The sequence below is a fragment of the Diadema antillarum genome, unplaced genomic scaffold (genome assembly GCF_040938485.1).
Source record: "Diadema antillarum isolate AM-2024a unplaced genomic scaffold, OU_Dant_1.0 seq00000651_RagTag, whole genome shotgun sequence".
NCBI lineage: Eukaryota > Metazoa > Echinodermata > Echinoidea > Diadematoida > Diadematidae > Diadema > Diadema antillarum.
The window spans coordinates 550,677-563,085 of NW_027271564.1; the positions used below are offsets into that span (position 1 = coordinate 550,677).

General features: G+C 38.6%; 1 long non-coding RNA gene across 1 annotated transcript; it reads left to right on the top strand.

Moving 5' to 3' along the window:
• The first annotated feature begins 9,088 nt into the window (after positions 1-9,088).
• On the top strand, positions 9,089-12,409 carry LOC139736535 (uncharacterized). The gene is made up of 3 exons (XR_011711261.1): positions 9,089-9,545; positions 11,061-11,198; positions 11,785-12,409. It is a non-coding gene; the product is annotated as an uncharacterized lncRNA (long non-coding RNA).

Sequence of the window (12,409 nt, forward strand, 5' to 3'; positions counted from 1 at the left end):
CATAATGTAAGTAGAAATCTAGAAAATATTCACTCCAAGTTTATTCCCAATGTAGCAACATCCTTGCTAGTACACATGCTTTGTAGAGTAATGGTCTCCACCCAGTTTTGAAAGTTTTATTTCTTTTGCTGAATTCCATGCACAAAAAAAAAGAAAAAAAATGTCCACTACAGTCAAACTCGGATACCTCGACGTCGGATAAGCCGAATATCACTTACCTCGGGTGCAAAATGAAAGTCCCGATTGTTCCTATGGAGTTTCCGTGTATCAAAATTCGCGTAGCTCGAAGAAAATAACTCGAAGTTCGGTTACCTCGAAGTGAAATCTAATGTCCCGATCTTAATTAACTTATTGTTTTTCCCAGCATGTTGCTCAAATCGAAATTGCAATATCACTCAGCATCTCCGATTAAGCGCACGTGGACAGCGGAGACATGTCACAAATCTTTTCACACTCGACTGTAATATTCTTAACAATCGCACGCCCAAAGAAATACCCGGTAGGCCTACACAGCTTACAAGGAAAACCCCCAACACCTACCTACTACACACGTACACGATATGCACATAGCACCCGTGCCAATGGAGTGCTTACGTTAACAATACGCTCTTTTCTTTAACCACTGTGTTCTGATTTTTTATCGTGATACCGAGTAGTCATACCGTGCGCGTAGATTTCTTAACCGTCGTGACGCACCCTGCTTAGATGTTGACAGTTATATCTTTGGCATTAATAACGGTCCACTGTTCTAACATCAATCTCCTGCGTAGTGCCTATATTTTAATTTTTTTAAAAATTTTTTGGCCTTTCACGAAGTTTGTTTCATTTATTCTTCCCCGAGAACGCAAGCACTGGATTTTTTTTCCAACAATGCGATTATGAAAATAGTGTGGTATATGATCTGAAAGTAGAGGCCGAGCATAATAATAAAGAATGGAATAGACAGGGCTCCACACTGACTTTATCGGGTCACCAATGTCATTGATTTTTATTTTTTGGTAGTCGAAAGTAAAATCTGCTAACGCAAAAAAACAAACAAACAAACGGGGATACATTAGAAAAACTAAATGGGTCCTACTAAACATAGAAAAATTAATATTAAGCATTATTGAAGTGATACAGATGCCCATGTCTTAAACAAATTAATAGAAAATTCAATCATTTTATTCTGTGTTTTAAGATTTAGCAATTAGGCGTTGAGATTATCAAAAAAAAGTTGATGCTTATACTAGGAGGTTAAAACTTACGTTTGAAATGAGAAAGTGGGAGCATTTGCTGACATTTTTTAGCATCCGAAAGTTACCGTTATTCATTTCTTATTGCAAAAGCAATCGTCCAACATATTATATTAGTATGTTAGCACCTTACGGAGCCGAATATAACCGTTAATCATTTTTAAATGTAAAAGCAAACAACCGACATTCATTTTAGCATTTTGGCGGAGCTGAATGCTATCCTTATCCATTTCCAAACGTGAAAGCAAACATCCGCTATTTGTTTTAGCATCTAACTGAGTGGATTAATACCGTTAATCATTTCCAAATGTAAAAGCAACAATCTGTTATTTATTTTTGCATCGTACGGAGCAGAATATTACGGTTATTCATTTCAAACATCCGACATTTATTTTATTATCGTATCCGGAGCCGAAAGGTACTGCTGTCCACTTCCGAAAGTGAAATGAATCATCTGACAATTATTTTATCATTGTACGGAGCCGAATGTTACTGTTTTTCATTTTTGAACGTCAAGGCAGACATCAGACATTTACCATCAAACGTAGCTGAATTACTGTTATTCATTTCGAAATGTAATAGCAAATATCCAATATTTTTTTAACATCGTATGGGCAGAATGTTACCGCCATTCACTTCCAAACATGCCAAACGTAAAAGCAATCCTTCGACATGTATCTTAATAACTTCCGGAGCTGAATGTTATTGCCATTATCTTTCTAACGTAAAAGCAACCATACAGCATTTATTTTATCATCGTACAGAGTTTTATATTATTGTTATTCATTTCAGAACATTAAAACAAATATTCGACATTTATTTTAGCATCTTCCGGAGCTAAATTTTATCGCAATTTACTTTCAAATGTAAAAACAAACATCCAGCATTTTTTTTTTTGTTTATCATCGTTAGGAGTTGAATATTATTGTTACTCATTTACGAACGTCAAAGCAAACATCAAACATTAATTTCACCATTGAACGCAGTTGAATGTTACTGTTATTCGTTTCGAAATTTAAAAGCAAACATCAGAAAGTTATTTTAGCATCGTATGGAGCAGAATATTACTGCTATTCACTTCCGAACATAAAAGCGATCATCTGACATCTATTTTAGCATCTTCCGGAGCCGAATGTTATTGCTATTTCCTTTCGAAAGTATAAGGAAACACCCGACATTTATCAAACCATCGTATGGAGTTGAATATTAGTTTTTCATTTCCGAACGTCAAAGCAAATATTCGACATTTATTCCAGCGTCTTCCGGAGCCCAACGTTGTCCTTGTTCATTTTCGAACGCAAAATCAAATATCTGACATTAGTTTTAGCACCATACGGAGCCGAGTCTTATCGTTATTCATTTCCAAAAGTATTAGCAAACATCCGACATTTATTCTAGTATCATACCGAGTCGAATATTACCGTTATTCATTTCCAAAATTAAAAGCAAACATCTGACATTTATTTTAGCATCTTACGTAGCCGATTGTTACCGCTATTCATTTTCAGAAGTAAAGGCAAACATCTGAATTTTTTTGGTGGCGCGATCAGGCCACCAAAATCTTTATTTCTGAAATTTTAATTTCAATTCCCATTTTCATTCAATTCATTAATTCATATAAAAGTCGATTCAATTCCAATTGACAAGCATGCAAACAATCAGTAGGCACTACAACAGATACTATGTTGAACAACGATAAACTTCGGATAAGTCGAAGAAAATTCGACGTACGCGTACCTCGAAATTCGCGTACCTCGGATCATTTTCTTCAGTCCCGACGAATTCGAGGTATCCGAGGTTGACTGTATTCTATAAAACATGATATACGTATGCATCATTTGTATATTAAGTTTAATCATGGAGCTACTAGTTATCTCTGTTAGTAGCTCCATGGTTTAATATCTCTCTGTATTAAATCCCATACTGTAGACTCTCATAAAGGAGAACAAGGAAAAGTAGAAATTACGCGGTGCGTAATATATGTCCCCGCCGGAAGTAGCATTTTGTAACAAGATGTGCAATATAGGTAAAAAATCAAGGTCAAAGGTCAAAGAAGTCAAAGGTCAAAATTCTGTGTAGAAGTTTTGAAGCCCTCACCTAGTGCCATCACATAAAGCAAATGGAATCGAAATTGGGTTAGAAATGGCGAAGGAGTAGCATTTTGTAGCCAATGTACAATATAGGTCAAAAATCAAGGTCAAAGGTCAAAGAAGACAAAGGTCAAAATTCTGTGTAGAAGTTTTGAAGCCCTCACCTAGTGCTATCACATAAAGCAAACGGAATCGAAATCGGGTTAGAAATGGCGAAGGAGTAGCATTTTGTAGCAAAATGTACAATATAGGTCAAAAATCAAGGTCAAAGGTCAAAGAAGTCAAAGGTCAAAATTCTGTGTAGAAGTTTTGAAGCCCTCACCTAGTGCCATCACATAAAGTAAACGGAATCGAAATCGGGTTAGAAATGGCGAAGGAGTAGCATTTTGTAGCAAATGTACAATATAGGTCAAAGGTCAAGGTCAAAGGTCACAACTGAAATTTTGTGTAGAAGTTTTAAAGCTCCCATGTAGTGCTATCATATAAAGCAGACAGAATCAAAATTGGCTCATAAATGACAGAGAAGTAGCAAATTGAACATTTTGATCACACACGGACGCACACACGGACGGACGCACGGACGCACAGACACACACACGTACGGAGCCCGTTTCATAGTCCCCTGCTCGAACTCGTTCGGCGGGGACAACAACAAACCCAATAATTATGTATACATGTACACCGTACAACAAAGTAAATTTTCTGCCTTCAATGTTTAAAGATCCTTTATTCTATTGAATAGCAAACCCTGCTACACTACAACTGAAATTGTACATACACATGTACATTGTGTAACAAAGTCATTTCATTGGTGCTGAGGAGTTTCTCATAACAGGGGTCCACTGTACTGCCTCAGGAATTATGTGTATCATCCTTGGAAAGCACAAATTTGTTAGGTTTTCATTTAATTTTGCAAAATACATATTTAGTGCTCTAGATACAATACACTGTAATGCCTATTTCATTTCCAGTGCGGCATTGTGCTGTACCTTATGGGCTTGTGTGCAATGGTTGTACAACATCTGCAGATATTTTTTAGTTGTTACATATGTACAGCTAAAGTGCATTTGTTGACAGCCTTGAGCCTTTCAAACAAGCAACATATGCTAGGGAGGCTATCAGCAAGCACCCATGGTTCACAGGAGTTGTGCATAAATCTTCATCGCTACCGTGTATTGCAATATAATACATTGTATGCTGTCTGGAAGAACAGTACACAAAAATAACTACAGTTTGATTTCATGATGACCAAGAATGATAGTATCCTTGAATATGGAAAAGACTGATCCTTTATAGCAGTTGTAATCAAAAGCTACAATCTACATGCAGTATTTTTTCTGGAATGTCACCCAAATTTTGTAGGATTATCACTGCATAGAGGATGAAATTTCAAGAGGTTTAGGATGCAAGGCAGAAAAATATTTTGTGTCATTGCATAACTTTGTACAGAGGGTCATAGAACTATGCGCAAAAGAAAAAGTGTTCCTAGTCCCCTGCAGTGTTGTCTATGTATCACACCTACTGGTGAACCGAATAAATGTGATTTTTACTGACACATATGATTATGCATCTGGTTTCATGACTTCATGAGAGCGAATTTCCAATAAAATGCACCAGAAATTTCCCTCTTCAGGAATTTGGTCCACAGATGGCTAACAACTCACACATGGGCCATGGAACACAGAAAAAAAAAGAAAATATACATACATATAGGGTTGGACCTACTACTCATCGACCGCCTAATGTTTATTTGCTTGATAAGAATATTCAACACTGAAATTCACGTAAAAAACTTGACCTACGTGATTGAGAAAATCCAGCTCTATCAAATGAGGTTGTTCCCTTTTCGATTCGAAGTTTCAGTGCAAAAATATCGCCGACGAACTTGCGTGGCCTCGTTTCAGCTCCCCGCGGTAAATCACGTTATTAGGATTTTGCATTGACAATGCACGCAAACCGAGTTGTATTGAACACCGTGTTGTACGAAGCTTTTTAGAAGCCTTTTAGAAACTTCCATAGACATTACATTGTGCCTTCATTACGATTCGGTGAAAATATTCATTCAAAATTTTGTCCTTGATTAAAACCATTAATGAACAGAGAATTATCGCGTTTTCCCACACCATCCTCATCTAGCATTCAAAGCCAATCCATTTTTATGTGCTTTGCGCGCAGAGAAGTGCGTACTAAGTGTTCAGTGCGCGAATTATACGCAGTCGGTTTAAAAGATGGTGGTCGATATGTAGTAGGGCTACTACAGGTATATATATATATATATATATATATATATATATATACCGTTAGTGCACCAGTTTTCGACAGGACCCAGATTTCGACACCCAGCAGATAATTCTTATTAAATTTTATACTCAGTACAAACGTCTGACTTCAACAATCAACCAAGTTATCAATCACATTTCTAGTCTTATATAAACACCGTTTGTCACTTGTCATCATAATCCGACGGTAGAATATTTAGGAGAAAAGCAACACAGTGTCAGCAGAAATTTTGATGTCGGCCATTTTCAGGGGTTCACACAATATGACGCATTTTGTAAACATCGCCGTAAAATGAAATTCACCCATGCCGGTTATCTTACTTTAGTATCAGTTTGTTTGCCAAATCCTGACGTTTGATTTCATAATCGTCTTTAGTAATTTCATAACTAAATTCGTGATAAATGAGCAAACTTGTAGAAAGAGTTGGCTTTGAGAATGTGGCACCAGATTTCGACATTCCCATAGTAAGACACGTTATAGAGGAAACAACAAGTTCTTGCGCCGGTACTTTGCTGGTTTGCGTCCACAATGCAGTGTACGCGTACTGTACGCGCCATGTGATTTATGCGTGATGCGCGCTAGTGATTGTGTCGAAAAATGATGCTGGGTGTCGAAATCTGATGCCAGCGACGGCGTGACGGAAATCGCTAAGATTGAACACGAGCGCATTCAAATTGGAATTCGTTCAAGGCATATTATTATTGGCCTTTGTAGCTCAACTTCGTATCGAAATTCCGAGGTAAAACGGTGCAGTATTGATGGTAAGCAAGGAAATGTGCTAAAGTGTCGAAAACCGGTACCCTTACTGTATATCATTTAGAAAAAATTACTCATTGCTCCAGTCCAAAAGCTGGGTAAATTCAAATTGAATTACACTGTAGGGTTGGGGGTACCACGTATCGTCACCCTAAGGATCTGTAGCTTGTTTATTCTAAAAATATAATACAAATCCGCCTAATTCTTACCTCAAATATGCCATAAATACTGCAGTTTTGAATGTCGTGACCGTCTCGTTGATTATGAATCTCCGTTTTGAAATAGCGCAATTTTAGTGCGTGCGTTCCGTTTTCTTCGCGCAGCTAAAAAGGGAACCTTGCGATCGGCACCCCCTCCCCTCCATAGGTATACACGTGAATTTCACAGCATAGGTAATACACGTGAATTTCACAGGCCATAGGTAATACACGTGAATTTCACAGCCATGTGTCGTTACTTAGCGGATGTGTAATTTTTAGCTTGGTTTGTTTGAGTTTGATTTTCGTTTCTTCGTGTTTATTGTTTTTATAGCGAATGACACTTAATCCCGCGCGTACTTTTTCGTTCTATACGCAAACAGCCATGATATGCAGGGTGCCGATGGGAAGGTGCCCTGCCGATAGGTGGTGCCCCAACCATACTACATACAAATTATTCAGATATAAAAACGGGAACAATATGTCAGTGCCGTATATTAAAGGGACTGGGGAGGAGTGTTGGAACCCAAAATGCAAAAGTGCTATTTCATGAAGTGAAACAGGCAAAAACAAGGACCAATGCCTATGAAAGGACTAAGCAATGAAAAAGAATCGATGAAAAATACGGCATTATGAAGATATCTATGATTTTTTGAAGAGCGTTACATGTAACGCTTGTCAAAATCACGGGGGGTCGGCTTAGAGGCTCTCCGTTCAAGTGTTGTTTTTGCCTCCCTCTTTTGTCCGATTTTGGCACAGCGTTAATGTATTGCCTTCTCCTCGGCGAAAAGCAAGCCCAAGATATCGCCGCGATTGCGAGGCGAAACCCGGCCGGGTGCCTGTTCACTGGCTAGCGAGCGTTATCGGTGCATTTCCCGGGATCCGCCCGGCAGCTAGCTAGCACGGGTCCGCTTGAACTCTGATCTGCTGGCTGCGTATAAATACCATCCACACTAACAATGGAGCCGCAGGAGGAGAGCGAGAGATCTGTCTCCAAGAAGAGGAAGACCATGAAAACCAGTGACAGAGTATGGAGATGGTGACAGAAAAATAAAATGTAGAGTCCAAATTCCCCTCAAGACACTAGAAGATAAGGGGCTGAACGACAGAGATGACATTTCACTTCGGCTGCTGGATCGGTAATAAATTTGTGAAACTCGGAAGACCTCATAGAGTTCAGTGAGTAGGACCTATAACAACTGTTACAGTGTTACTGTTAGTGTTGTTAGTGTAACATTAATTGATAGAGATGCCACTTAGAGGATCTACACACACTATTGGCCTACTATTTAGTAATACTGATAGTAGGCCTAGATTAGTAATTTTGTTAGGTGTCCTATCCCCTATGCCACACCCTAACATTTTTCTATTAAACTAAAAGATATACTTATAGGCCTATCAGAGTTTGCCTGAGATTTTACTCACATATGTGGAGAAAGGCTACATGCAGATTCACAAAAAGGTGTATTCAGAATGCGATTGAGGTATGGTAGGTATCCTAGACCTATGTATTTTGAGACCCATAATTTAATGACATGAAAGTAGAATAGGGCAACGTAATCCAGAATACGGTAAAATAGGAATTCGCGTATCTACATGCAAAACACTTTATTAGCGTGCCATTTCTTAATGTGAACAGCGATTTATGTGTAATTAATAGAGAAGCACATTTCAAAAAGGAGAAATGTTGAGCCAAATTTGGGATGTCATTCATAGGCAAAAAAAATTTCCAGTTATGGTAACTATACACAGCCCAGTCGCTGTACGTACGTAGCGACAGGATTTGCACAGTGTACTTACAGCGTGTGGTCGGGCTACAGCTATAAAATGGCAGAGAAAAAGGGCCTCGGACTAGGAGTGGTGGACGCTGTAAGTACGCTGTGCGAATCCTGTCGCTATGTACCTACGTACAGCAACTGGGCTGTGTATAGTTACCATAACTGGAAATTTTTTTGCCTATGAATGACATCCCAAATTTGGCTCAACATTTCTCCTTTTTGAAATGTGCTTAACTCTATTACACATAAATCGCTGTTCACAGTAAGAAATGGCACGCTATTTGTGTTTTGCATGAAAATATGCGAATTCCTATTTTACCGTATTCTGGATTATGTTGCCCTATTCTACTTTCATGTCAAATTATGGGTCTCAAAATGTCGAAATAAGAAAGTTACGACACTCATCAGAACTGACGTTTGTTACAAATTGGCGATAGGCGAGAAATCCAATTTTACGAAACGACACTGAATGAATGAAAGTGTCAGCGAATCTGGTAACTCGGTTTTTACAAAATACTTGGTGGAGACTCAACTGTGTATATGTTGTCATCACAGCTATGATCGGACCAAAAAACGTGAATTCACATGTTTGGTAAGGTACCTTGTTATTGTCTCCGGTACACATGGCATTGCAAAAATGTTGATTGAAGTGTATCTACTGTGCATATACATAAGTGGCTAATGGCGTATATGCATTGTAGCGCAGTTCACTCAGTCTCTATAGTGTAGTGGTTAATGGTGTATGCCTTGTAGCACAGTAGGTGCTAATTGTTGAGAAAGGTCTGTCAGATATTATTGTGGGTATCTTTTGTAGGGCAACAGCCAGCATCGCATTCAAGGACCATCCTGACTAGGCAGCTCAGTGAAGCCAGTGACAGCCCCTCTGGTCAGTTGAGACCAGCCCTCCCAGCTACCCAGCTTGATGAAGCCAGTGAAATTCCCTCTCGTCAGTTTTGACCAGCTACCCAGCTCGGTGAAGCCAGTGACATCCCCTCTCATCAATTGAGACCAGCCCTCCTAGCTCACCAGCTTGATGAAGCCAGTGACATTCCCTCTCGTCAGTTTCGACCAGCTACAATGTAGCCTATACCCGGCTTGGTGAAGCCAGTGATGTCCCCTCTCATCAGTCGAGACCAGCCCTCCCAGCTTGATGAAGCCAGTGACATCCCCTCTTGCCCATTGAGACCAGCCCTTCCGTCGGTACAAAAGGTTTGTACAAACTAACTTTAATTACCTGGTACTATTTTAATACACCTAGATCCAACAACTGTTTTGAACCTGCAAATGAAAGTTAATGTTGATATTTAGTACACAAAACATCAATAAATTGTTAGATAACTCTGTGTTCTCAAACGATGCTGTTCTTATTCTTGCTGTAATTTAACTTATAACATTTTTTTTTTAAACCCAAAGCTGTGGTAGTGGTTAATAAGATTATGGTTGTCTTGATCATTACTTTTAGGGTTACAAGTTACATAGTTTGTACATTGCAGCCACATATAGGCCTACTATATGATTGTATGTGGAATTATACAGACCCCCAAATCCCTTGCATGTGGCTGGATTGAAAGACATCATAGGCCCGATGTGAGGTTGTATACACAACATATAAATAAATAGGGCCTACTTTGTAGATGGGTAATTCCATGAAGTTGGGGCAGTGTCCATGTATGTAGCATCGTGATATTGACAAAATACATGTCAGCATAACTCAATATCAATTATGCTATACATTTATTGTTTGTAGGCTTTACATTTGCATTGAGGCCACACATTTTCCTGGAAATTTTGTGCCATTCAGACTCAATTTTAATGAAGTTATTAAACAATATGTAACACTGTGTCCTGGAGCATCGTGACGTGTCCACGTAGCATCGTGATATTTTAAAATTTGGTCCAAAGAGACAAATTATGGCAATGAGCTTGACCAAAATTTGATGCAATATGCATATTTACAAGGTATGAATAAGATAGCTAAATATCTCAAATTTCCTGTACACAGTTTCAATTTTAAAAGAAAATTACAAAATGTATCACGATGCTATGCGATGTCCTTTTTTGTGTAAAACTGTGGAAAGGAGAATTAAGATATTTAGCTATCTGACTAATCTAGTAATTATGCATGTTATATCAAATTTTGGTCAAGCTAATTGCCTTAATTTGTCTTTTAGGACCAAATGTTTACTATCACGATGCTACATGGACACGTCACGATGCTACAGGACACCATTACATATCGTTGTAATAATTTCATCAAAATTGAGTCGGAATGGCACAAAATTTCCAGGAAAATGTATGGTCTCAATACAACTGCAAAGCCTATAAACAATACATGTATAGCATAATTAGTATTGAGTTATGCTAAAATGTCACACTTCGTGCCCCAACTTCACAGAATTACCCAGATGCGCAATGAGAGGCTGAGGTCATCCCGACGTCATGTGCAGTGTCAACTCATCAAAAATTTGGCTAGGGTCTCTGTAGGTCTTATTTTCCTTTTTGCTATTTAAGTTCTACAGTAGACAGTCTATTTCTAACATATTTCATGGAGTTTTCTCTGTTGCATGTATGTGAGCACTACAAGATAAAGCTACCTGGTAGACTCTACACTGAAATACATGGGATAGCAAGTTCTGTGACTAAATTTACAGATTGGTGAAGAACTAACGGGACTATCCTAATTGTAAGTCAGTGTTAATGCCTTTCATTGTGTCTGATATACAGATGAACTCCAGTCCAGATGCCCCTGTGAAATGGAAAAAGGACAAGTTCATGAATGCTGTTGCCTTCTCCAATTAGTTGTGGAGGAAAATGCTACTCTGAGGAAAGGACTTGGGTCAAATTGAAGTGGATCAAAACCTGGTGAGAGTGCTGACAGATATTGATTTTATCAGAGCCTGGGCAGATGTAAGGAGATAACAGGTTACTGTAAAAGTGGATATTTTAGCGCAACTAATTTTTTGCGGTCGGCGGGGTAAGAAGAGTTTCGCATGTTTATAGTTCCGCGGAATCAAGACATCAACTACTTGAACAAATGGCGAGCAAAAATATTTGCATGCTTTTATTTTCGCGCTAGTTTCGGCTTACGCGAAATGCGTGAAAATTTCAACCAACACCGCAAGAAGTTTCCACTTTTACAGTAGATGATGAAGACGTCCCTTTGGCATGCATATTAGGGAATTTTTATGTAAATATCATAAATAAAATGAGCTATTTTCATTGGACTTTCAGCATATAACATAATTGCTTTCATCAGTACTAAACTTGTCATTGCTTGAATGATAGTCTTTAGAGAGAATATTTACTATGTGTATTACTGAATAGTTAATTGAGTCTATATGAGTAGTAAAATAATTTTTCATTGTAAATGTGTAGTAGTTACTTTATTACCAACATTCAGTCATTAGATGAGAGATCAATAGAATGTGCTTGTTGGCCTCTATTGCAGTGGAACAGCTAGCATCACATCCAAGTGCCATCACAGATATCCAGGTTGTTGAAGCCAGTGACACCCCCTCTCGCCAAATAAGACTGCCTCTTCTAGGCTACGCAGCTCGGTGAGACCTGTGACGTCCATCTCGCCAGTGGAAACCAGCCCTCTCTGCCACCAAGCTCAGTGAATCCAGTGACATCCCCTCTCATCAATCAGAACCAGCCCTCCCAACTACTTAGCTCCATGAAGCCAGTGACATCCCCTCTCATGTTCTTCTTTGTGGCTGGCAAATGTTTGAAAACTGAACTTGGATGACTTCAATATCATAATTATGTTGAGTGCATTCAAGTGATGGCAATGATAATAGCTCTGACACCAGTTCTTCCTGTAGGCCTACTGTCAATTTATGCCTTCATTGTGTATTATAGCAAAAGACATGTTAGTAATGAAAAAGCTGCACCTTTGTACCAGGATTGTTGGGGATTCTGATAAATGCACATTGAACATGAATAACATCAATTCCAATCATAGACTACATTCATGTGATGGCAGTGATAACTGATATGACACTACATTTATATCTCTGAACTCTCTATTTCTGTCTTTCCTGTGAGGTAACAACAAACATGTTAGTACTCAA